The sequence below is a fragment of the Canis aureus genome, chromosome 24, assembly GCF_053574225.1.
Source record: "Canis aureus isolate CA01 chromosome 24, VMU_Caureus_v.1.0, whole genome shotgun sequence".
Classification (NCBI taxonomy): Eukaryota; Metazoa; Chordata; class Mammalia; order Carnivora; family Canidae; genus Canis; species Canis aureus.
The window spans coordinates 14,115,683-14,141,490 of record NC_135634.1 but is presented as its reverse complement, the minus strand read 5'-3'; the positions used below and the strand labels follow the sequence as shown (position 1 = coordinate 14,141,490).

The following is a 25,808-nucleotide window of genomic DNA, read 5'->3' as shown; positions in this document are numbered from 1 at the left end:
TTTAAACTCTATTTGTAGGGACTGGACATTTCTAGAATTTAAAGATCAATTTGAGATAAGAGTGATCTCTAGAAGAGACCAGCAAAAGAAATTCTCTTAAATAGTATTCTTAGTTTGCTGGACTCTGTTCAGAAGAACAGATACTATATAATTGGGGTTGTATTTGTGAGAGGGTGAGAAATACAAAGAAAACTTTTGTTGGGGTACTTTTGTAGGCAACGCAGAGATTAGTAGGCAGTAATATTGATAATAGCTAAATTATTGAGTAAGAACGAGGTCCTCGGCAAAGCCCTTTATATTCATCATCCATTTAATCCTCACAAGTACCGTATCAGGACAGTTCTGTTTTGCAGTTTTACAGGTGAGGAAACTGTAAGAAAGGTTAAACTGTTAGAAAGGTTAAATTTGTTCATGGTTATATGACTAATTAAATGTCAGAGCTGCAATTAGGGGATTACAAACAGGTCTCTTACTCCAGAGCCCATGCTCTTAACCATTATGCTTCATATAATTAATACATTAAGATAAATGTAAACCTAGACATGGTGATTTGGTGTTTTAGTTGGTCATTCAGAAAACATGAATACCTTATCATAGTACTAGTCTTTTCAATTAATTTAAAAAATACTTTTTTTTTTTTTAAATTTTATTTATTTATGATAGTCACAGAGAGAAAGAGAGAGAGAGAGAGAGGCAGAGACACAGGCAGAGGGAGAAGCAGGCTCCATGCACCGGGAGCCCGACGTGGGATTCGATCCTGGGTCTTCAGGATCACGCCCTGGGCCAAAGGCAGGCGCCAAACCGCTGCGCCACCCAGGGATCCCTAAAAAATACTTTTTTAATACATTTCTGAACAGCCCTGGTTTTTTCAAGTGCGGCAAGTGTTTATGTAGATATGTGGGTGTATCTTTATGTACACACATACGTGTGTATGTCTACAGATATACACGTGTATATATGTGTGTAGAGGGGAAACCAAACCTCTAATAAGGGATTAAGAAAGTTCTTTATCTAGTGGGAAAAACTCTTAAGTTGGAGAGACTAGTTTGAGTTCAGATTCAGCCTCTGATTGATTACCAGTATGACCTTGGGCAAGTCACTTGCCTTTTGTAAGACCTTGGTTTCCTTATTTGTAAGACTGGAAGATTTGAGTTGATAATTTTTAAGATCTTTTCTAGTATTATGATTTCAGAAAGTAAAAATTATGAATATGTAATACTTTTGCAAGATGAGATAAACAACTACTAAAACAAATTTTACTTTAAACAATGATACACTTTTATGTTTCTTAGCGTTGTGCTTTAACATGCGTTCTTACCAGCTTCCTAAAAGAAGTTAACTTCCAAAGACTTGCCAGCTACTTTACCTGTCTTACTACTGTAGCATTCCATCATCTTTATTTCTTCAGATGTCAGGATTTACTCCTGTGAACCATTCATTTGATAGCTAGCACAAGGAACTCTTCTGATTCAGTCTGCTTTGGAGCTTTAACTCAGTTTTAATTCCTTAATTATGATCAGAACTTGATGGGACCCTTTATTTCCACTGACAGAATCTAATAGTTTTTCTTCTGAATTCTGTTGAACTCTATATCTGTGTTCAATTTGATTTAAGTATTTCTTTAGATGTCAAAATGCCAGATACAACATATATACCCATTACTGAGGATTTTGCATGCCCAATAAGGAATATTCCTTATAACTTCTAAAAAAATATGATTGAAAGGAACAAGCAGAACATTTACTATGCACTCTGTGTTACTTGCTGTTGAATTCATCTACCTTAGATATTCAGTGCATTCAGATCCACTGTTTAGGCCACTTGGAGTGGAGTGTTTCATGCTTATATCTCATTTTCTTAGTAGCAAGACTGGCACATTCATTCATTTGGGATTTGTTCATTTGACTTTTCCTTTTTTTTTTTTTTTAAGATTTTATTTATTTTGACAGAGCACAAGCAGGGGGAGAGGCAGGTAGAGGGAGAGAGAAAAGCAGGTTCCCCGCTGAGTAGAGAACCTGACATGGGGCTTGATCCCAGGACCCTGGGACTATGACCTGAACCGAAGGCAGACACTTAACCTACTGAGCACCCAGGCGCCCCTACTTTTTGTTTCTTTCAATATTTGAAGAAACCCATTCAGTCATTCATTAACCAGTATTTATTGGACCCTTTTATGTGCCAAGCACTGTCCAAAGTATTGGGAATACAAAGATGAGTAAAATATTCCATTAATTGAGGAGGTATCTAATGGGGAAACAAATGTAAAATAAACGAGGCAGCCCGGGTGGCTCAGTGGTATAGCCACCTGGGCCGCCTTCAGCCCAGGGTGTGATCCTGGAGACCCAGGAATCGAGTTCCGCGTCAGGCTCCCTGTATGGAGCCTGCTTCTCCCTCTGTCTGTCTCTGCCTCTCTCTCTTTCTCTCTGTCTCTCTCTCTCTCTCGATCTCTGTGTGTGTGTGTGTCTCTCTCTCATGAATAAATAAAAATCTTAAAAAAATGTAAATAAACGGTAGCAATTTAATAAGCACTATAATAATTAATACAAGGTGCTGTTGGAACACAGAGATGGAAAGTCCCAACTGCTTACTTAGGGTTTTTAAGGAAAGCTTCTCAAAGAAGGCAACATGTTGTTTGACTCCTAAAAGATGGGGAAGATCTCATCAGGAAGGATGTTTTAAGAGGACTGGGATAAAAAGGAATGCTTTTGCTTTTTTATTATGCTCTTACAGACCCCAGCAAAATTTGTGCATTTGAATTTTTTCTTCTCACGCCTTACCTCTTCACATCTTTCGGCCTTTGAACTCCTGCTGTATGTGTTGTATTATGTACATGCACTACAGATGGTCCGTTGTACCCGCTGCACACGATGAGGTTTCTGTTATTTCACAGTGAACACCTTAATTCTTTGTGTGGCAGTTTTCCATCAGAAGAGTGTTGCTGAATCAGAGTACAAGCAGCCTCTGAAATTCAACTGTCTGACTTAAGAATTTCTCTCTCATGTGTAAAGCTGTCATGGCGGAACTCCATTTTGGTTACAGCTCTGGATAGCAGATGATTCTACCTTGGTCTCACCTTCATGAAGAGCAGGGAGCCAGAATTTTCTATGCTGCAAGATGGTGGTGGCAACAAATTGGAGGGGAATTTCTCTTGTTGGAATCTGATGTGTGAAGAAGAGATGGGAGGGAGGTAGGGGAGATGGCTTCCAGCATCCTGGATTTCAGCTAGGAAAATAGAAATAATGAAAGATAATTATAAATTATTATAGGCTATTTGCAAACTTACCTACTTTTAAAAAAGTTCTTTCTCTTAGCAAATGTGTTTAGAATTATGATTTATAAACATTTAAAATGTTACCCATATGTAAGTTGGGAACTGTATATGCCAAATCAGTATATGCCAAATATTATCTCCTATGGCTGGTGTCATCTTTCTTGTAGTGCCTTTTGTTGTTGAATCTAGTCCTCATTCTCTCTTTATTCTTTTTTTATTGTTTTTCTGTTCTTAGTTGCTGTTAGAGAATGAAAATCCTTTGCCCTTTCCTTCTTCAGAACAATTTGTAAATCCTTTCCTTCACACCAGCTTAGGTAGGCCTTGGTCATCTCTTTGTTACTTAGAAACTACTAAGATGTTTTTTGTTTTTACATATGGCTTGTTACTTCAAGGTGGTTCTTGTCACTAAAAAGTGACCATCAGCTGTTATTTTGATCTTAATACTTGAAGACCCTTTAGTGTCATGATTCTTAAGATTCTTCAGTATGGTTGTTGTCAAAGTCACAAAACCAGTCTGTGCTGTAGTAAGCTGCCTTTACTGATGGAATTATATCATGTCCTTCAGATGTGTTATGGCAGAAAAAAAAATGGCTGAGAACCCCCTTTTTAAAATTGATATATATTACATACCATAATATTCACCCTTTTAAAGGGTACCATCTACTGCTTTTTGGTACATTCCCAAGGCTGTGCACTCATTACCCCTCTCTAATTCCAGACCATTTTTATTGCCCCAAAAAGAAACCCCATATCAGTTAGCTGTCACTCCACATCCATTGTCTTCCCAGCTCCTGGCAACCACTAATACACTTTCTTTTTCTATGGATTTACCTATTCCAAACATTTCATATAAATGGAATTATACAGTGTGTGGCTTTTTTTTTTGTTTTGTTTTTTTACTTAGCATAATGTCTTTAAGGTTCATCTATCTTGTGTATGTATTAGTATTTCATTCCCTTTTATGATTGAATAATACTGAATCGTATGAATATACGTTTTGTTTACCCATTCGTTAATTGGTAGATATTTGTTTTACTTCTATTTTTTGGTTATTATGAATAATGCTGCTATAACATTCATGTTTGAGTTGTGTGAGTATTTGTTTTCAGTTCTCTTGGGCATATACTCAGGTATGTTTAACTCTATGTTTAGCTTTTTGAGAAAACCACCAAATTTTTTCAAGGCAGCTAAGAACCACTTTTGAGTAGCTTTATCTTGTCTTTAGTTTAGGACCAAGATCTTTGTCGTTTGTGAGACCTGACTATCCTATCTTATTCCCAGAATATTGTTCACACCTTTGTCCATTGTAGTGATTCTGAAATAACAGATTAATACAGGTGCTCCTTCATCAAATCAGACTATCATTCTGAACTTTGTCTCAGGCAGGACCTTGTGCTGGAAATTTTTCCCTCCAACTGAGGTAGGTTCTAACATTTAGATTCAGAAATCCTAACTACTTTATCTTAACATACAACTCCAATAATTCCCTCTTCACTCATCACCTCACAAAACATATTTAGTCCTTCATAGATGTATTATGTAACTACTTCAGTGTATATGTGGTTAATGTTTATATGTCCTTTGGGTCTATCTAGTGAATGTTTATGGGTTAGATATTATAGATTTTCTCTAGGGCAGTATAATTGTGTTCCCCTCAGTTCCTGGCACTTTGCCAAATGTTGACAGGTATTTAATACTTTTTTTTTTTTTTGGTGTACATGAAATTCATATTTGAAAGTCTTCCTTTTAAGTTTGCTGAAATTAAAAACTTGAGCATAATATAGGAGACTAAAAAAACATCTTGTGAAAATACTCAGAGAAGCAGAATTTGGTACCAGGAGCAGAATTGAAGAAAACCAAAAACCCAAGGGCAGGGCAAACTTTGTTAATCAGCTGAACTAAATACAAATCGTTGGTATTTAGGGATCCCTGGGTGGCTCAGCGGTTTAGCTCCTGCCTTCCGCCCAGGGCGTGATCCTGGAGCTCCAGGATCGATTCCCGCATCGGGCTCCCTGCGTGGAGCCTGCTTCTCCCTCTGCCTGTGTCTCTGCCTCTCTCTCTCTGTCTCAAATGAATAAAAAAAAATATATATATATTTTTAAAAAAAATCGTAGGTATTTGAAAACTTGAACCATTACAAAGAATAAAGGTATTTTCTGAATTAGACCTAGTAAATAAATCAGTTTAAATGGGCATCAAACTTGCATTTCTAAATTTAAGGAAATTATAATTAGTCTCAGAACCAAGTTGACATTTTTGTTTAAACTCTATGGTGGTTTGATATTTGAAGTTTACTTTTGTTATGTGAATACAAAATTATTTAGACTACTACTCAAGGTAACTTAGTTACTCTTTTTCCTAGACAGCTCTTTAAAATCTATAGCTTTATTATAGCTCATGAATTCTAACAAATAATCATCGTAAGGAGAGGAAATCTTTATGTCATGATGCAAGGCCCAGTCTATGTGTTTCTAGACACTTGGATTTAGAGGTTGTCCAGAGAACTAAAGGGATTAAAAAAACCTAAAACTTGTCCATCAGTGGTATGTTTTATGCTAACTGGGTCATATTTCTGGGGAAAGCAGTTAAGTATTGAAAAATGATTTTTAAGGCTTCTGCTTTAAGGGGAGTCTATTGTGAAAATTAAGTTCATTTGGAATAAAATTGTTTGGAGTTTTTTTTCACTTTGTGAAACCATCCTTTTAAGCACATAAACTCTCCTAATATATTTATCACATGACTCAGTCTCCAAGAAAATGTCAAGCATAAAGTCAAGAATACTTGTAATTTGTTTTCTAATGTTGACTTAACATTAAAGATTCTTTTAAATGTAAAATCAAATCATTTAAATATTTGACATTTCATTATAGTTTCCCTTTAGCTGTAGTTTTTGTTTTATTTTTGGTAAAAAAATTTTTTTTAATGTGTTTAAAAAACATTATTTGCTTAATATCTGTAATATGTCAGGTTCTGTGCCAGATGTGAGTGATTCAGCAGTCAGTAGGCCATGGTCTAAGTCCTTAGGGAATTTAGAGACTTGAGTGATACAGACAAATAAAAAGTTAATGAGAGCACCGAGGGATAGGGCTGTGGTAGGGAGAATACATAGGTTACCATAGGGTACCTGACCAGTTCTGGGGGTTCAAGGATGGTATTTCAGTTGTGACTTGAAATATAGTTAGAAGTTACACAAGTGAATGGACAGTGCACAAGAATGAGTGAGGGTTGGGGAGTTACAGTACAGGCTAGAGGGGCAGCATCTGGTTCCAGAATTGTTTATAAAGGAAGGGTTTCTATCTGGTTGAAAAGGGAGTGTGTAGGGGTTGTATGGTGTGTAGTAAACACGTTTTATTTTTATTTTTTTTATTTTTATTTATTTATTTTTAATTTATGATAGTCACAGAGAGAGAGAGAGAGGCGCAGAGACAGAGGCAGAGGGAGAAGCAGGCTCCATGCACTGGGAGCCCGATGTGGGATTCGATCCCGGGTCTCCAGGATCGCGCCCTGGGCCAAAGGCAGGCGCCAAACTGCTGCGCCACCCAGGGATCCTGTAAACACGTTTTAATTTAAATTATTTATTTGAAGTGATTTCAGGAACTTTGATGTCGTGTTGTAGGAGGGAAGGCTAAAGTTCTCTCCACAACCCTTTGGAGCCACTGCTGAGCAGCATTTATGAAGGAAAGATAGTATGGTAAAGAAATTGAAAGAGTTCCAATGCCAGATCTTAGTAGTAATGGATGAGGTGAGAGGTATAAAAAATTCAGTTGGAGAAGTGGGGTCTTAGAAATCACGTCAGGGTCTTCGTTTTTCTTTTTCTTTTATACTGAAGACAATAGGACCATTTGTAGGATTTTAAGCAGCTAGTAACAAGTTCAGATTGAGTATTTTAAAAGATTGCTTGGCAATACATTCAGAATAACTTCCAGGAACTGGGGTTAGGAGAATGTAATAGTAATCTAGGTGGGAGATTTTGGAGGTTTGAATTAGGATATGATCAAGGGAACGAGGAACAATTGATAGGATTTGTTAATTTACTGGATGTGAGAGAGAAAGAGGTAAGGACTGAGGAGAAGGCCCTAGGTTTCTGGTGTGAGCTGTGGGATGTTGCCATTCACACAGCCAAAACAAGAAAAGGAGCAAGTTTGAGTTTTGATGTATTAAATTTTGTGTACCTGTTAAACATGTAAGAAGAAATGTCCATTAGGCAGATACATGAGTCTAGTGCAAGAGAGAGAGCTGGGTAGAGATAAATTTGGGAGTTACCAGGTACTTGAAGCTTCACAAGATCTTAAAATTGCCTAGGGAAAGTGTAGAGTGAGAAGAAGTCCTAGGATAGAATGTAGGAAAAAAGATGGTTCATCCAGGAGGCCAGTAAGTTGAGTCCTGAGGAGGACAAAACTCAGGATCAACCACATTGTGCAACAGGATCTGTGCAGTGTATAGCTTATTGGCTATAAACTTGGAGAAAAACCAGGACCTTGTCAGTAGAAGCATAATAGCTAAGGAGAGAGTGTTTTCAGAAGGAGTGGTAGGCATACCTTACGCCACACACAGAGCAGGGGAGATAATGGTGTTCAGGCTAAGTAATGTATTTTAAACAAAAGAAAAATTCAGTGAAAGAGTTTTGGACACTAGACCTGAAATTATATCTCACTTTGTAGATTTTATCCAAAATGTTTTGTGGTACTTTTATGGGTAGCCTAATCATCCAGGGCCAAGCAGTGAAAAACTTTACTTCCATCTTTGTTCTATATTAGCTGTATTATTGAAGCTAAACCTGTTAGATACTAGCTTGCTATTTCTTTGTTAGTTTGTTCTTTCATTCCATACTCTTCAAGACAGTTTATTTTTTAAGTAAAATAACTTTTTTCCCTCTGATTATAAAAGTGATACAAGTTCATTGTAGAGAATTCATAGTCCAGGGAGACCTGGGTGGCTCAGTGCTTGAGCATCCACCTTTGGTTCAGGTAGTGATCTCGGGCTCTTGGGATCGAGTCCTGCATTGGGATCCCCACAGGGAGCCTGCTTCTCCCACTGCCTTTGTCTCTGCCTCTCTCTCTGTGTCTCTCATGAATAAATAAATAAAATCTTAAAAAATTCATAGTCCAGAACTGTATACAGAAACTAAAAGCCCTAACTCTACTACTAGGAGACAATTACTATTTTCTTTATCATCTTCACAGATAACACCGTAAGTAGAGATTAATGAAATCTATTATGATCTTGCTTTTTTTCATTCAAAAATATTATGCATCTTTTCCTGTCAATAATTACAGCTCTAAATAATCAGTTTTAATTATTGCAGTCATTACACATGTATGAATGTAAATATATATCTGGTGAAACAGTTCTCTAGTGATAGAAAAAATTTAACTAGTCTCCAAATTTTACCCATTAGTTATCAAAGGATCTCCTAGAAAATGTGTCTGCAGTTCTCCAACTGTAGCAAGTCCTTGAACCAGTTTCAGGGTCAAAGGTTTTATACTTCAAACAACTGTCTTTTTATTATAAAATAAGATTGGGATATATAGGTCATATATCCTCATGATAAAAACTCAAATCGTACATAAGGATAACTAAGAAAATCTAAGTCTCCCTCTTTAGGACAATCATTGTCAGTGGCCCCTTAAATATATGCATATAGAAGCATATATATGTATGGGTAGACTTTAAAATTTATTATGATACGTCATTCATTTTGAGCAGACAGTACATGCATATGAAAAAAAAATGTAAGTACACTGAGGAAGTTTAAACTGAAGAGTTCTCACTCTGTCTCCTCTAGCCACTCAGGTCCTCTTTCCAGAGCTGTTCACTGATAGCTTTCTTGTGTATGCTCTCCAGTTTGTGGAAACAAACATCTTTTGACTTTGTTTATGTTACTATTTTTCATGTACAACTCTTATTTTTATGAAGACACATTTATCATTCATTTCTTTAATGGCTGCTGGGTTATGTGTCAGAATTAGTTAGAAAGGTCTGTAGGTCATTATCTTTAAACACAAATTGTATGGTACTGTGTATACAATTCTGTGCCTTTTTCCAGTTTATATGTTTTGGTGATCAGTACCTGCACATATGACACAGTTCATTGCATCAGCTCATAATCTCGTTTTTTTGTTGTTGTTTTTTAAAGATTTTATTTATTTATTCATGAGAGACACAGAGAGAGGGAGAGACACAGGCATAGGGAGAAGCAGGCTCCCTACAAGGAGGTTGATGTGGGACTCAATCCCAGGACCCCGGTATCATGACCTGAGCCAAAGGCAGACACTCAACTGCTGAGCCACCTGGGCATCCCTCATCATCTCATTTTATGGATATAATGAAATATATTGGTCTACTTGAAGGACATTTAGATTCTTTCACTTTTTTGTGCTCCATAAAAGCACTTCAATAAATGTCCTTTACATTTGTCTGTGCACACAGCATTCTCTCAGATGGGAACAGAGCTTCTCAAGTCCCCAAAATTTCCCACAGAGATATTTGCTGTGGCTGATACCCCCTGGCAAAGAGTAAAGTTTTCATGGAGCAAAAGAAGCTCCTTTGCCCTATCTACAGAGACTTTCAGTCCTCCTGGCTTTCTCTCAGTGGTCCTAGAAGCTGGTCATTATGCCCATACACAAGTCACTGATAATAACTCTGGTACATCACTGCAGGACTGGTGAAGTGCAGGTCAGTTTCTCAGGAATAAGTCTTAATAGACCTGGGTTAAGGCTCTTCTGTGGGCCAATCTTAGTCTTCTAAAAAGGTTCCACCAATTACATTCACATCAAAACTCCAAAAGCAAAACTTATCTGAAAGGAAGAAGTGGGAATAGATACAGTAATGATATGTTTGAATCATGGAGGTTAAACACATTGTAAAGTTTAGATTATTCTTTGGAAACTTTTGCTTTGAGTTTTCTTTCCCCACATAGTCCTATTTTAGATTATTTGTTGGGATAGAAAAATTTAAGAGCCATGTGGATGTTTAAAGTTATAGTCCTTATTATGTTTACATTTTATTTTATGTTCATTTCATCAAATTTCTGTATTCCCACTTAATTCTGCTGGTACACTTTGTTCCTATTACAAGTAACTAATGAATGTGTTCTACCTCTAGCCACTTAACACTGACTTACTTTTACTAGAAGATTCCTTCCGTTTCCTGTTACTTGGCTTTGGTCATCCTTTCATTCTTGCCCAGTACTGAGCTTCACCCAGTCTTTTCCTTTCTCCCCCTTTTTGGCTTACTTTTTCTGTGTGTGTCTGTGTGTTTTAATTTCATTTTACTTAAAGTCAGTTAATTAACATATAGTATATTATTAATTTCAGAAGTAGAGTTCAGTGATTCGTCAGTTGCACATAACACCAAGTACTCATTCCATCACATGCCCTCTTTAATGTCCATCACCCAGTTACCCCATCCTCCCACTCTTCCCTCGCCCCTCACCCCGCCAGCAGCCCTCAGTTTGTTTCCTATGGTTAAAAGTCTCTTGTGGGGGATGCCTGGGTGGCTCAGCAGTTGAAGGTCTGCCTTCAGCCTGGGGCGTGATCCTGGAGTCCTGGGATCGAGTCCCACATTGGGCTCCCTGCATGGAGCCTGCTTCTCCCTTTGCCTGTCTCTGCTTCTCTCTTTCTCTCTCTCTCTCTCTCTGTGTTTCTCATGAATAAATAAATAAAATCTTTTTTAAAAAAAGATGTAATTAGAGGAGACAAACCACAAGAGACTTTTTTTTAAAGATTTTATTTATTTCATTTTTTCTGATGGCTGAGTATTCCATTATATATATAGATAGATAGAAGATAGATAAACCCCATCTTTTCTACTCATTCATCTGGGCTCTTTCCATAGTTTGGCTATTGTGGACATTGCTGCTGTAAACATTGGGGTGCAAGTGCCCCTTGGGATCACTACATTTGTATCTTTTGGATAAATACTTAGTAGTGCAATTGCCGGGTCATAGGGTAGCTCTATTTTTAACTTTTTGAGGAATCTCCATACTGTTTTCCAGAGTGGCTGTACCAGCTTGCATTCCCACAAGCAGTATAAGAGGGTTCGCCTTTCTCCACATCCTCACCAACATTTGTTGTTTCCTGACTTGTTAATTTTAGCCATTCTGACTGGTGTAGAGTGGTATCTCACTATGGTTTTGATTTGTATTTCCCTGAGGTCAAGTGATGTTGGACATTTTTCAGGCGTCTGTTGGCCATTTCTATGTCTTCTTTGGAGAAATATGTTTATATCTTCTGCCCATTTGACTGGATTATTTGTTTTTTGAGTGTTGAGTTTGATAAGTTTATAGATTTTGGATACTAGTCCTTTATCTGATAAGATATTTGTAAATATCTAGTCCCATTCCATAGATTGTCTTTTGGTTTTGTTGACTATTTCCTTCCTGCGCGAAAGCTTTTTATCTTAATGAAGTCCCAATTTGCTTCTGTTTTGTACTGATTCTGGTGTTGGTCTTGTGCTTTGTCACCTGTCTTGGTGACCTCTTGGCTTGCCTCCATAGACTGAGAAACTGGAGCTCATTATGCTGCCAGTGGAATTGCTTGACTTTGTGTGTTCAGCAGAGGTAATCATTCATGGTAGATAAGCAGGCAGATGATTATCTGTAAGATAATTCTGATGCATTTAAATTTGAAGTGATTTTTATTAAAAGTTTTAAGTACTGTAAAAAATAATTCTTTCTTTATAGATATAATTTCTGCTGGACAGAAGTTGGGAAGGTATTTACTCTGTATACAGAGATACAAAGCTAAGAAATGCACAAACATTTTATCTTTTTTTAAATGTATTTATTTATTTGACAGAGAGAGAGAGCATAAGCAGGGGGAGCACCAGAGGGAGAGGGAGAAGGAGACTCCCCACTGAGCAGGGAGCCTGACATGGGGCTCAATCCCAGGATTCTGGGACCATGTCCTGAGCCAAAGGCAGACACTTAACTGACTGAGCCACCCAGGTGCACCTATCTTCTTATCTTAAAATCTATTAGTATAAATGAGTCCAGCTCTACTTGAAAACTTAGACCAGATATCATGAAGCTGAAAAGTTACTATTGTCCTGTTTTAGCCAAGGCTAGCTGACCTTTGCATATCCTCTTTAGCCTTGTGATGAGTTAGACTTGGAAGTACATAAGTGGAAACAAAACAAAACAAAACAAGGAAATCTATCAAAGTAGCATGCACATCTCATAGTTCATCTGTTTGTCTTCTGAGTTTTTGTTTTTGTTTTTGTTTTTTTTGGTTTGGACCATTCGATTCTAAAAGGTATTTCAGCCTGATGTTCTTTAAGTACTTTAGGTTTTCAGAGCAATCAAAAACTAAGTATAACACTTTTAAACCTTATTGATTCTGATCATGGAAAGTCTTTGTTTCTATTGCACTTTGTGTAACTGGACTCACTGGAGTGGAAATATGTTTGCTGGTTCTTACATCAAAATGTGGTACAATTACATTTTGCCTTGGTGAAATCTTGTACTATAATTATCCCAGAACATTTTGGAATGTAAGATAACATTTGCCACTAGTTATTTAGTTTAAAAGTGTTTAAAAGTACTTTTGATTAAGTTGCAGTGTACTAAGTAGGGATATTAAATCCCAGTTATCTTTATGGGGAAAATATTGATACCTTCCAAGAAGTTACAAATTTATAGTTAGTAATTTTTTTTTTTTAAGTAGGCTCCATGTGGGGTTTGAACCCACAACCCTGAGACCAAGACCTGAACTGAGATCAAAAGTCAGACAAACCGACTGAGCCACCCAGGCACCCCCATAAAAGTTTGTTATAGCTTTATGGAGATAAAATTCACGTACTATACACTTAACTTATTTTAAGTGTACAATTCACTGTTTTTTTAATATATTTAGAGGGTTGTGCAGTTATCACCACAATCTAATTTTAATTAGAATTAAAGAATTAAAGGGCCAGAATGTTTTTGGCCCTTCTAAAATAAACCTTGTACCCATTAGCAGTCATTCCCCTTTCCCTTCAGTCCTCTAGCCCTTTGCAACCACAAATCTGCTTTCTGCGTCTTGATTTGCCTATGGTGGACATTTCATTTAAATGAAATCACACAGTATGTGGTCTTTTGTGACTGCCTTCTTTCACTTAACATAATGTTTTCAAGGCTCGTCAATGATTTAGCATGTATCACATTTTGTTTAGTCATTTATCAGTTGATGGATATTTGAGTTGTTACCACTTTTTGGTTATCATGAGTAATGCTAATACAAACATTGGTGTACAACTATTTGAGTTCCTGACTTCAGTTCCTTAGGTATATACCTAGGAATGGAATTGATGGATCATATGGTACTCTGCTTAATTTTTGAGTAACTGCCAAACTATTTCTACAGCAGCTGCACCATTTTACATCCCTACCAGCAATGCACTAGGGTTCCAATTTCTCTACATTCTTGGCCAACACATATTTTCCTTTTTTTTTTTTTTTTTTTTTAAGTGTAGCGATCCTTATGAGTATTAAGCGGTATCTCATTGTGGGGTTTTTTTTTCATTGTGGTTTGATTTGCATTTCCCAAATGACAGTGATGTTGAGCATCTTGTCGTGTATTGACCATTTGTATATCTTTTTGCGAAAACATCAAATCCTTTGCTCATTTTAAGATTCAGTTATCTTTCCATTATTGAGTTATAGGAGTTCTTTTTAATATTCTGGATACTAGATCCTTATCACATACATGATTTGCAAATATTTTTCCCACTCTGAATTGTCTTTTTACTTTCTTTTTGGTGTTCTTTATAGCACAGAAGTTTTTAATTTTGATGCAATCTAGTGTATTTATTTTTCTTTTTGCCTCTTGTGCTTTTGGTGTTGTATTCAAAACCTACTGGCCGACCCAAGGTCACAAAGACTTAATGTTTTTTCCTAAGAGTTTTATAATTTTAACTGCTAGATTTAGATCTGTGATAAAATTTGAATATTGTGGGATTGGGGTCCTAACTTTGTTCTTTTGCTGCTTGTGGACATCCCAGGATCTTTGAATTGTCTGGGCACCTTTGTTAAAAATCAGTTGCTCCTAAATGTAGGATTTTTTTTCCTGCATTCTCAGTTAGTTTTATTGATCTATATGTTTGTTCATAAGCCAGTATTACACTACATTGATTATTGTCCATTTTTAAATTGGGAAGTTTGAGTGCTCCAATTTTGTGCTTTTTTTCCAAGATTTTTTCATTTTTTTATTTGCAGTAAAATACACATAATAGAAAATTTACTATTTTAACCATTTTTAAGTATACAATTCACAGATATTAAGTACATTCTTATGTTCAGCCATCTCTCATCATCCATCTCCAGAACTGTTTTCATCTTACAAAATAGAAATTCTGTATCTGGTCAAAAATAACTCCCCCTTCACATGTCATCCCAGCCTGGAAACCTTCATTCTACTTTTTGCATCTATGATTTTACTGCTTTAAGTACCTCATATAAGTGGAATCATACAATATTTATCTTTTTGTAACTAGTTTATTTCACTTAGAGTAGCCTCAAAATTCATCCATACTTTAGCATATATCAGAACTTTCTTTCTAAGGCTAAGTCATATCTCATTGAACTTATAGACCACATTTTACTTACCCATTCATCCATTGAAAAACACTTGGGGTAGCTTCCACATTTTAGCTACTGTGAACATAGCTATACGGATAGTCCCTCAAGACCCTCCTTTCAGTTCTCTTGAATGTAAAACCGGAAGTGGAATTGCTGGATCATGTGGTAATTCTGTTTTTAATTTTTTGAGGCATTGCCATACTGTTTTCCACAGTGACTCTACCATTTTACATCTCCACCAATAGAGCATAGGGGCTTGTTTCTCCACATCCTTGCCAACACATATTATTTTCTGGTTTTTGTTTGCTTTTATAGTAGCCATCTTAATGGGTATCAGGTGATACCTTTGATTTTCATTTCCCTGATGATTAGTGGTGTTGAACATCTTTTCATGTTTTTATTAGCCATCATGTAAGTTCTTTCGAGAAATGTCTGTTTAGATCCTTTCCTCATTTTTGAATTGGTGGCTTATTTTTTGTTTTTGAGTTTTAGGAGTTCTCTCTATATTCTGGGTATTGATTCCTTATAAATGAATTGTAAATATTTTCTGCCATTTTACAGGTTGCCTTTTTACTCTATGGATATTATCTTTTGATACACAGATTTAAAAATTTTTTATGAAGTCCAATGGCTATTTTGGATTTTCCTTTTTTTAAAAAAATTTTTTAAAAAATTTATTTATTAATGAGAGACACACAGAGAGAGGCCCAGACATAGGCAGAGGGTAAAACAGGCTCCCTCTGGGGAGCCCAATGCAGGACTCGATCCCAGGACCCCGGAATCATGACCTGGGCCAAAGGCAGATGCTCAACTTCTGAGCCACCCAGGTGCCCCTATTTTGGTTTTTCTATTTTCTATTTGTTTTCTTTTGTTTTCTGTGCCTTTGGTGTTATATCCAAGAAATTACTGCTAAATCCGATGTTGTGAAGCCTTCATCCCATGTTTTCTTCTAAGAGTTTTATAGTTTTAGGTATTATATTGAGGTCAGGGATCTATTTGGGGTTAATTTTTGTATATGGTGTTAGGTGGTGGTCCAGCTTCATTTGCATGGATATCCATATTTGCATATGGATGTCCATATTTCAACCACTTGTTGAGAAGATTTTTTCCTCCATCAAGTGTTCTTAGCACCCTTATCAAAAATCATTTGACCATACATGTAAGAGTTTATTTCTGGACTCTTTATTCTGTTCTTTTGGTGTATGTTTGTCTTTATGTCATTACTAGACCTTTTTGAGAACTGTAACATTGTAGTAAGTTTTGAAATCAGGAGTGTAAGTTCTCTCTAGCCTTCTTCTTTTTCAAGATTGTTTAGACTATTCCGTGGCTCATAAAGTTTAAATTCTGATTATATTTGGTATTTTTAACTTTCTAATAGGTTAGGATACCTTAGACATGTATGTTTGTGAATGGGTCTAGGTTATTACTAAGCTTTCTAGGTAACTGGTTCACTTTTTATTTGCCAAACATTATTTTTTTAATCACTGTGGATGAAAATCCTCTTAAAATGTATTATTTAATTTATATGTATTTCGTATGTATTGGCTTCTGTACCAAATAATTGAGTTTTCATAATTCATCTGCCTGTGTTGTTTTCTTTTATTCCTCTCTTGTCAGCTCTCACCTAAAAAAAGAACTTAATGCTTTTTAGATTATGGGAGTAATGGAGTATCAGTTGTAGAAAATGTGGATAAATTTTAAGAAGATAATAAAATTCACCCTAATTTAGCCAGACTTTTTTCTTCTAAACATGTTTTAAAATCAAATTATATTGTGCCTATTATTTTAAAACCTGCTTCATTCCCTCACCAATAGATTGTGCATATTCCATGTTATTAACCATCTTTCTGTTAGGGTTTTTTTTTTTAACATTTAATTTTTACATTCCAGTTTTTCTTTGCAATTTTGAAATTTTGTTGCTACATCTTTGTAGATATCCATGATTTTATCTGTAGGAAAATTTCTAGAAGTGGCTTTGCTGGATCAGTTTTTAAGATTTTTGATATATAAGGCCTGATTTTCTCCAAGAAAGTTTGAACTTATTGGTAATCTCATTCATAATAAACAGGAGTTAATATTTACCACTTTCTTGATTAGTATCTTTATTGTTTAATTTTAAAAATAACTTTCTTTAAATCTTTGCAAATTTAATAGGAAACCTATGGAATCATCGTCTTATTTACATTTGTTTCATTAATATTTAAATTTATACCTTGTTAGTCATTATTTAGTGTCTTGTGAATTGTTGATATTTTGCCTGTTTTCCTATAATCTTCTTTAAAAATTTTTTTTGTAAAATGCTTTATTGGGATATCAACTCTTCATATTGCAAATATTTCTAATTTTTGTCTGTTTTTACATTTGTGAAATTTTAATTTGTAATAAAATTTATTATTGTCTTATTGCTTCTGACTTTTCTCTATTATATACATTTTTTTTCTAACATTTTTGTGGGTCTTAAAATTTTTGCAGTTGAATTTTTATATAATCTTCAATTTGTTATAGCACGTTATATAGGGTTCTAATGGGTGAATTTTCCAGTCCTTTTAATACTGTTAAATAATTCTTTCACAATTGATTTGAAATGCCACCTTATCATTACCCTCAATTCCCAAGTATACTTGTGTTTTTTTCTGAACCTTCTCTGTTAGTTCATTGATCTCTATTCTTGTGTTACTCCCCTCTTGTTTTAAGTCAAAGATTATAATAGCTGGTGAGGTACCTTTTCATTACTCTTTTTAAAAATTATGGTTGTTTTTGCCATTTATTCCAAGTAAACTTGAAAATCAGTAATTCAAGAGGCTCCTGAATGGCTCAATTGGTTAAGCATCCAAATTCTTGGTTTTGGCTCAGGTTACCATCTCAGTGTCCTGAGATCAAGGCCTATGAGGCCACATCAGGCTCTGTGCTCAGTGTCTGCTTCTGCTTGAGATTCTCTCTCTCTTTCTCTCTCTCCTTCTGCCCCTCCCCCTCATGCTTCCACATATGCTCTCTCTAAAATAAATAACTCTTTAAAAAAATAAAATCAACAATTCAAGTTCTGAAAAATATTTTTTGACTTGCGTTTAAATTGTGTTGTGTTGATTAATTCCCATATTCAGCATTATGGATTTTTTTTTATTTGTTCAAATTGTATCTAATGAATGTTGATAAAGCCTTGTAGTCTTTTTTTTTTTTTTTTTTTTTTTATTTATTTATGATAGTCACACAGAGAGAGAGAGGCGGAGACACAGGCAGAGGGAGAAGCAGGCTCCATGCACCAGGAGCCCGATGTGGGATTCGATCCCGGATCTCCAGGATCGCGCCCTGGGCCAAAGGCAGGCGCCAAACCGCTGCGCCACCCAGGGATCCTGCCTTGTAGTCTTATTTATATAGATCCTACTTGTTTATTACTAGATATTTTATTTTTGTAATTTTATGTGTAGCTTTGTGTGTCACATGCCTCATGCAGTATTTGTGACATACTAACAATTTTTCATTAACTATTTGTTATGGAATTTAAAAAACATATTCAGAGTAAAGGTAGTTCCTTGAATCCCCATTAATCTACCATGTTGCTAAAAAAGCCATAAACTTTCTGTTCCTGTCTAGTTAAAATTGTTTATTCCATTTGTGACTCTTTCATGTTACAGTTTTTGCTTTTATTACTAATTTCTTTATAGTACTTCAACTTTAGAAAATCTGATGTTACTACATTGGCTATAACTTTTTAATAATGCCAGTGTTGGGGGTGGGGTATTTTTGCCCTACTTTTTATTTTAAATGGTAATATAACTAGGTTTTTTTGTTAGGTGAGACCTCTTATTAATTTTTATTTTCATAGCATTATTGGATATCAGATTGATATCTTATATGCAATATACTATCTTTATGAGCTTGAACAATTTAATCTGTCAGAGCACTTCAGATTTCTCATGTGTAAAATGAATTCATCCCACGGAGATCTTTTGTATAATATGGTAAGATAAAGCATGGAAATGAAGTTTTCAAGCTTCTTGTAAGGCCATCTAGGTTTCATGTATTTTAATATATTTATTAAATTAATCTCACTTGTTCAGTCATTTGTGATTCTCTATTTCTCCAATAGGTGCTAATTATGCTAATTCATGTTTGTGAAGAATTTGAGGTGTTTATTAGTAGATGATTTTCCTAGATACGTCTGTAGATAATAACCTGTAGTGCTTCTGCAATAATGTCATGGTTGTGTTCCTGAGAAATATTTTATTATGAAAAATCTCTTATAAAAACAGCTGTTTCATTAGGGAAAGGGGGCTGCTGGGATTCTGTTGTCTTGCTATAATATGCATATTTTTATAGCTGTAATGTAAAAGTATTATGTCTATTGACTAAACTTAATAGAAACAAACCATATGTTTACTCCTTTATCATTTAGTCCATTCACTTAGAAGGTTCTTAGATACCCCTATCTCCTTTGCCCTTGACCATGCCTTCTTTTGTTTACTACTGGCATAAAACAAAACAATGGTTGGGTAAACAGAACAATTCTGTTACAGAAGAACAGCCATACACTCAAACAGTGCATCTATGCATGCCTATTGTTTGCACACAACTATTATTTTTCCTACTTACTTGATGCTGATTCCGTTTTGCATTGTAATAACCATGGCTTTGTGTACCGATTTTTCCCCCCTAATTAATTGGTGATGTTATAATCATGTTGTTAAAAAAAAAACTCATGCAGTAAGAGAATTGCCTATATTGCTAGTACAGAATAAATAATAAGTACTGTCAATACTCATTGACTATAATTGGCCAGGTGACCCATTTCATATATTGAGATACACTGTTGTTGCTCTGGCTCAGTGCAGGTGTTCAAGCTTGGCTCAGTAGACTGTGCCTATTGAATGGGATCTGGGTGTATAAATGTTTGTTCTTGTTATAAGCATTTGAATGGGTTCCAGAAAATTGTAGAGGTAGCGTATCTCTAGAAAACACATGTGCAGGGGTAGGAGTTGGGCAGATGAAGCAGGTACTCACTGTTATCACTTGGACCATGTATTAAAAACAAAGTAGAGAATGTAATTCTACTATTGAACAAAATCATAGTACCTTTTTACTTTTTACAAGTGTTGTCACTTTGTAGAAAGATAAGAACTAGAACAGGTTTGGAGAAAGGCAAGTAAAATGATTGAGAGAAGGATGTTCTATAAACTGAGAGGGTTTGGGTCTTTCAGCTTAGAATTTAACGGAATGGATTTAAAGTATAGAAAACTGTTACTATACAGGTAAGTTGAATATGACCTTGTTTCTGAGTCTCAGGCTTAGGAGCTCTTGTTTCTTTCTTTTCCAATCTTGAAATAGGACAATTAGATAGAAGCTCTATAATACTTTATTTTGCTGCCAAAAACATAATGAATTTCTAGAAAAATTTAGGTATATTCATGAGTGATAGATCTACAACTAGTTACTAAATGGAACTTAAGGTTTTATCCTCAGTCTTCTGATGATCCAGAGGTATAAGCATACCTTCCCATATGGGTGCTACTTTAAATATGTGGAAGACTAACAAAACTTCTTTGTGACCCAATAGATAGAACTATGACTGATAACTGAAACTGAAGAAGACAGATACACTTTGGCACCATAACATAAGGAGCAGTTTAGTAACAGACAAAGTTGTCCAAACATAGGAGGCAGAGAATTCTTTCTTTATACACATGGTTTCAGCATACCTTAAATGACAACTTGATGGAATTGTGATAAAGGAAACTCAAGTATTGGGTGGATGTTTGGACGAGATAATTTGTCCAATTTGTATGGTCCTATCAGCTCTAAGATTTTATTATAAAATACAAGGAATGATGATCAGTTAGAGAACATTGGACTGAATGGGCTAGATCTAGAAAATATATAGTAAATTATGCTAAAACCTGGAGATGACTTGTTTGCCCTTCAAAGTTGATGAACATCACATTTTTTAAAGCTTTATTTATTTATTAGGGTGATTGCATGCGTGTGCTGGTGCATGAATGCATGGTGTGGGGAGCAGAGAGAAGAGGGGGAGAGAATCTTAAGCAGACTCCACACTGAGTGTGGAGCCCAACACAGGGTTCAGTCTCAGGACCCTGAGATCACAACCTGAGCAGAAACCAAGAGTCAGATGCTTAAGTGACTGTGCCACCCAGATGCCCTACACTTTTACATTTTTTAAGCAATTCTTTAAAATTTTTTAAATTAATGAAGTGGTGATAGAGTATAAGCAATATATACATAATACATAGAAGAATATGAACTGGAAAGTAATAGTGCTCCATTCTTCCAACCACTCTATTTCCTTCTCCAGCTAGTGGTGAGGGAAAGGGAGGGTTGAGGATTATTCTGAGGTTTCTGGCTTTGAATAATTGAGTTGCTGGTGGTGCCATTAATGGAGAAATGGAGTAACTCTTGGAAAAACAGGAAGCTGTGTGGGACAGTCTTACTGAATTGTCTAACATTGTTTGTCTTATTTAATTATTTAGGCCTCAAATTTTATTTGCCTTCTACTGACATTTTGTCCTCAAAGATGTCAAATTATTTCAAAAGGGATAGGAGCAGACTTGAAGAGGTTTTTACTGGACAAATTTGGTGCAATTTGAGCATCAAAAATAATAGATTATAATATGTCAAAAAAAGAATCCATGAATCCCTACAGACAGTAAAAAAGGGAGGAAGAAGGAATTTTTTTTACAGAAGAATGCCAATTCATAAATGTAGAAGGAGTGATGGAATCAGAAAAAAAGCATTTTGAGACTTCCAGTATAATAATTGATTCAGGCAAGAATCATTTATGGATACTAAAGTCATTTGATGAAAGTTTGTTGGAATATAGAATATTCCTTTCACCTTCAAGTATTATCTCATGAATAATTTACTAATTGCAAAGAAGAAAATATACCTTTATGTATGGAGAGATCTGGTAGTCACCAGTTTAACAAAATGATCGATCTTAGCATCAGAAATAGTGGGAGAGCCCATCCCTATCTGTTGTGATACAATTAGAAAATTAAAAAAAATCATCTCTGAGTTATTCTTGCCTACAATGTTTAACTCAAATCTATAGTTGTTTATTACACTTCCCTTCAATTTTTCATTAGGTTTAGGCATTTTTATTTTTTAAAAGATTATTTATTTATTCATGATAGACAGAGAAAGAGAGGCAGAGACACAGGAGGAGGGAGAAGCAGGCTCCATGCCGGGAGCCCGATGTGGGACTCGATCCTGGGACTCCAGGATCGCACCCTGGGCCAAAGGCAGGTGCTAAACCGCTGAGCCACCCAGGGATCCCCGGTTTAAGCATTTTTTTTTTTTTAATTTTTCTTTTTTTTTTTTTCTTTTCTTTTTTTTTTTTTTTTGGTTTAAGCATTTTTAAATGTTTTGAAAGAATGATTTTTAAATTTTTTTTTAAATTTTTATTTATTTATGATAGTCACAGAGACAGAGAGAGAGAGAGAGAGAGGCAGAGACACAGGCAGAGTGAGAAGCAGGCTCCATGCACCGGGAGCCCGATGTGGGATTCGATCTGGGGGGGTCTCCAGGATCGCGCCCTGGGCCAAAGGCAGGCGCCAAACCGCTGCGCCACCCAGGGATCCCGAAAGAATGATTTTTAATGACCATCATAAATCCTGTATGACAATTTGTTAATTAAATGTAAATCTACCAATGAGATTATTTAGGGGTGATTTTTTTTATAAATGGTGATTTAGGGCTTAAACTCAAATATTCATTTAAATCTGTATCAAAAATACAGATGTAGTAATCTTGAATGACTCCGTAACTTTGTGAACATTTCACCTATTGCTCCTTGGAGCTTTCATTGGAGACTCTTCATTAAGAGCATTTCAGAAGACTGAATGGATGAGGAAGGATATGGAATAGTGAGATGGAGACACTGGCAACTCTACAAGTCCTGTGGTTCTATAATAGTAAGTAACTCAATGTGACTCCCATGGGAACTTGTTAGCTACTTATGAATTAAGCCATTAAAGCCACCGGTGGTCTATAGTGCTGTACCTCAGTGTGATCTTAGTTTTCTTTCACTGATAACTAGTGAATGTGAGTATCCTTTCATATGATTGATGGCCATTTGAATATCTTCTTTTCTGAGATAGTGTTCAAATCTTTTGCCCCTTTTTCTACTGGGTTGTGTCTCTTACTGATTTGTAGGAATTCCTGTGCTTTGTTGAAAATACACACATTACAGAAAGTTTGTCATTCTGTGACTTGCACTTTTGCCTTCATAACAATGTCTTTTGATTAAAAGAAGTTAATAATTTTAACACAGTTTAATTAATTTTTTTGGTGAGCAACCTTTTTTTGCGTCCTATTTAAGAAACTTTGTGTCCTACCACAAAGTTGCTTTTTTAGCATTTAGATCATTCCGGACTGATTTTTAAATGTTTTGTTAGCTAAAATCAAGATTTATTTTACATAGTCATAATTACTGTGACTTTATAATAAGTGTAATAAGTCAGATAATAGAAGTCTTTCAATTTGTTTTTTAAGATAATCTTGGCTGTTCTAATTCCTTTTTATTTATTTACACATTTTAGAATTTGCTTATCAGTTTCTGCCAAGCATGCACACCCATCTTCCAGTCCATGACCATGGTATACCCTCCATTTATGTAGGTCTTTAACTTCTCTGCTTTTCATACTTTTCAGTGAAGTTCTTAAACATCATTTTAAGAATTTTTAAATTTTAATTCAATCAAAAAATTCTAAATTATGGAAACATAATTGATGTACACAGTGTTCTGTTAGTTTTAAGTGTACAACATATTGATTTGACAGTTCTTTTCCTTACTCCATGCTCACCATGATAAGTGTAGTCACGGTCACCATATTATTACAATATCATTGACTATTCCTTATGCTATACTTATCAACCCTGTGACTTATATATTTTATAACTGGAAGTTTGTGCCTCTTAATTCCCTGTATCTATTTGGCCCATCCCTCAACCTGCTTCCCCTCTGGCAACTACCAATTTGTTCTCTGTGCTTATGGGTCTGTTTCTGCTTTGTTTATTTGTTCACACATGTCTTGTTTTTTAGACTTCACATATAAGTAAAGTCATGTGGTATTTGCCTTTCTCTCTCTGACATATTCTAGGTTCACCCATGTTGTTGCAAATCTCATAAAGTACCAAAACATTAAAATATCTGCTATGGAAGCAGATCTTTTCTTGTAAAAAAGATCAGGAAGGAATAGGCCATTTTTTATGGACTCCCTAGATTTTAATTTCTGTACATCTTTTCTCATGGGCTTTCCCAAAAGATGACTAAAGTGTGTGGGAGTTGTCTAAGAGTACTGTAACATTTTGATCTCTTCCCAAGATGGTTCCCATTTCATTACCTGGTTCCCATACCATTTCATTACCTGGTTCCCATATCAGGTAATGAAATTTTCAGTGTCAATATCATCAGGTAGCTCTAAAGTGGAGGAACTTGGGGTTGAACTTAAGTAGTGGGGTCTGTGAAAGTGAGAGAGCCTTCATATGTACACCCTCTATTCTCTTGTCTTTTTCCAAGGTTTATTTCTGTGAAAGTTAAGTTACAGAAGCTAGCCCTCGTGAAAGATCCCTGAATAATGTTTTGGTGAAGATAGGAACCTCCTATCCTATCCCATGAAAGATATGATAGATGGTCTTTTGTGGAACATACCATTTAAAAAGTTACTTAAAAATCGAGTCCAGGAATGCCTGGGCGGCTTAGCAGTTGAGCACCTGCCTTCGGCTCAGGGCATGATCCCAAGATCCCGGAGTCCCACATCGGGCTCCTTGCAGGGAGCCTGCTTCTCCCTCTGCCAGTGTCTCTGCCTCCCTCCCTCTCCCTCTCTCTCTCTCTCTCTCTCTGTCTCTCATGAATAAAGAAATCTTAAAAAAAAAAAATTGAGTCCAGTTACCCTTACCCAGAACACAAATTGATTCATTAACAGGGTACTGGTACTGAGTGAAGCTGCATGAATATCAAAAGAAAGTGTATAAACCCAGTAGTCAGTGCTACAGACTGAATGTTTGTGTCCTCCCTGAATTTATACATTGAAACTTAATCCCAGGTGTGTTTGCATTTGGAAGTGGATCCTTTGGGAGATGATTAGGACAAGGAGGCAAGCCCTCCTGAATGGGATTAGTACCCTCATAAAAGAGACTCCAGAGAGCTCACTCACCTGTTTTGCCACGTGAGGACATAGCTGGAAGACAGTTGTTTATGAACCAGGAAGCAGGCTCCCAACAGTCAGAATCTTGATCTTGGACCTAGCTTCCAGTATTGTGAAAAATAAATATGTGTTGTTTGTAAGCCACCCAGGCTGGGTTTTTTTTTTTTTTTTTTAATTCAATTAATTAACATAGAGTGTATTAATTAGTTTCAGAGGTAGAATTTAGTGATGAATCAGTGGTCATTATGTCATATGCCCTCCTCCTTAATGTTCATCACCGAGTTACCCCATCTTCCCACCTCTTTCCCCTCCAACAGCCATTTGTTTTTTAGAGAGTATGTGCGTATGCGTGCGCAGGTGGTTGGGGGGAGGGGCAGAAGGGGAGAGAGAGAATCTTAAGTAGGCTTCACACCCAGAGTGGAGCTGGATGCAAGGCTCAGTCTCAACGACCCTGAGATTATGACCTGAGCCAAAATCAAGAATTAGATGCTTAACAGGCCCTCGGGGCAATGGTATTTTGTTATAGCAACTGGAATGGACTATGATGGTCAGTTTGTATGCTTTAGTCAAATCAAAAGTAAATTTTAGCCAGGTTTTGGGTTTATAAGAGGAAGTGACTAAAAAAAATGGAGAGTTTTAAGTATAGGTCCTTATGGGTAACATAGTTAAAGGTAACCTTAACAACAAAAGAGGAAAGAAGATAGTGAAGAAAATAAAGAGCAGAATACTAGAGACGATAAAGCCTGACAGTTACTAGTCTTGTTCTGTGGATCTTGGTCTAAAGGTCTTTGGTTAAGTTCTCTCCTTCCAAAGACCTGCTTCT

General features: G+C 36.0%; 1 protein-coding gene and 1 long non-coding RNA gene across 11 annotated transcripts in view; one reads left to right on the top strand and one right to left on the bottom strand.

Annotated features, from left to right (window-relative positions):
• Window positions 1-25,808, top strand: part of CDK8 (cyclin dependent kinase 8) — a 131,110-nt gene that overhangs the window by 3,856 nt on the left and 101,446 nt on the right. The window lies entirely within an intron of this gene.
• On the bottom strand, window positions 1-25,808 carry LOC144295810 (uncharacterized). 4 transcript variants are annotated; one of them, XR_013362897.1, is made up of 4 exons: window positions 25,740-25,785; window positions 24,995-25,086; window positions 2,778-3,222; window positions 1-370 (listed from the first exon to the last, which is right to left on the bottom strand). It is a non-coding gene; the product is annotated as an uncharacterized LOC144295810 (long non-coding RNA). The 4 variants fall into 4 exon arrangements; XR_013362899.1 differs by lacking the exon at window positions 1-370 and having other exon boundaries at window positions 2,504-3,222; window positions 24,995-25,082; window positions 25,740-25,808; XR_013362898.1 differs by lacking the exon at window positions 1-370 and having other exon boundaries at window positions 2,504-3,222; window positions 24,995-25,082; window positions 25,734-25,800.